Source organism: Echinops telfairi, unplaced genomic scaffold (assembly GCF_000313985.2).
Source record: "Echinops telfairi isolate 266 unplaced genomic scaffold, ASM31398v2 ScPeMD7_9;HRSCAF=40, whole genome shotgun sequence".
Lineage (NCBI taxonomy): Eukaryota > Metazoa > Chordata > Mammalia > Afrosoricida > Tenrecidae > Echinops > Echinops telfairi.
In genome coordinates, this window is record NW_022103906.1 from 35,293,528 (window position 1) to 35,294,703 (window position 1,176).

The following is a 1,176-nucleotide window of genomic DNA, read 5'->3' on the forward strand; positions in this document are numbered from 1 at the left end:
ATTCACGTCCAACTTTCACAGGCGTATGAGCCCCACTGAAAATACCATGGCTTGGGCTAGGTGCATCTTGGTCCTCAAGTAACATCCTTGCTTTTTAAAGAGGTCTTCCACAATCTGTCAGTCCTTGGCTCAAAACATTCCGAATGTTTTCCTGCGTCACCCGAGTCAAAGCCAAAGCCTTTACAATGGTCTGCAGGCCCATCTTGGAGTACCCCGTCCTCCCTGCCCCACTCTGACCTCATCTTCTACCATGACACCTGGCTTGTTCCAGGCCAACCACTCTGGTTTCTACAGTCCTAGGCATGGTTTTGTTATGTCATTTTCCAGAGAGCATTTATTCCCCAAATTTCCACTTGGGCTTGGCTCCTTCCCTTCACGTATTTACTCATGGGTTGGTGGTGCTTGTACCAGAAGCCCGCTCCTCCACAGAGGCACCATTGGCCAATGACTCAAGCTTACCATGCAAATGGAAGTCTTGGCACGAAACAGCATAGGGAGCTCTGAATTAGGAGACTTGGGGGTCCAGGCCTGCCTTGGTCCCTATCAAGCAGAGCCAGGTGTCTGGACAGACGGTTTCACTTTTCTTTGGAAAGAAAGCATAGAGCACATGGTCTCTTGACCTCAAAAGTTTCAGGAGAAGTAAGAGTGAGAATTGCTGAAGAATATGCTGCTAAGGTAATGCTGCAGGGCGTGGTCTTCCTCTGAGTCGAATTCTCGGTAACTCCCAATGGTCCCGATGCCGCCTCTGTCTGCAGACAATTCAATACATGTCAATACACACTCTTGACAAATGCCTGCTTTCTATGCTGGGCCACAGCCCTCCGCAATCGCTTTTCCAGGCCCAGATGTTTTTCTTCTTTTGATTGCAGGTTGGCAGCAGCAGTCAGGGAAGTCACCAACCCGTAGCCATGTTGCTATAGGGCAGGGCTTTCGAAGGGTTGAACGAAGGCTCTGCCGCCTGGATCCTTCCTCCTGGGCATGGGAGCAGCCCCACTGGTCCAGCCGGGCCCGTCTGCCAAGCCTGTGGCATGCCCAGGGCTGCGGTGTGAGCGCATGCTACAGTCAGCAAGAACGGAGGTCTCTGGGGTGCAATCCGCAGACCTTCAGGAAACTTTGGGAGAAGGTGGCAATGAGTGCTCCTTGGGGTTTGGCTCCTGGCCTGTGACTGCCTGAGGC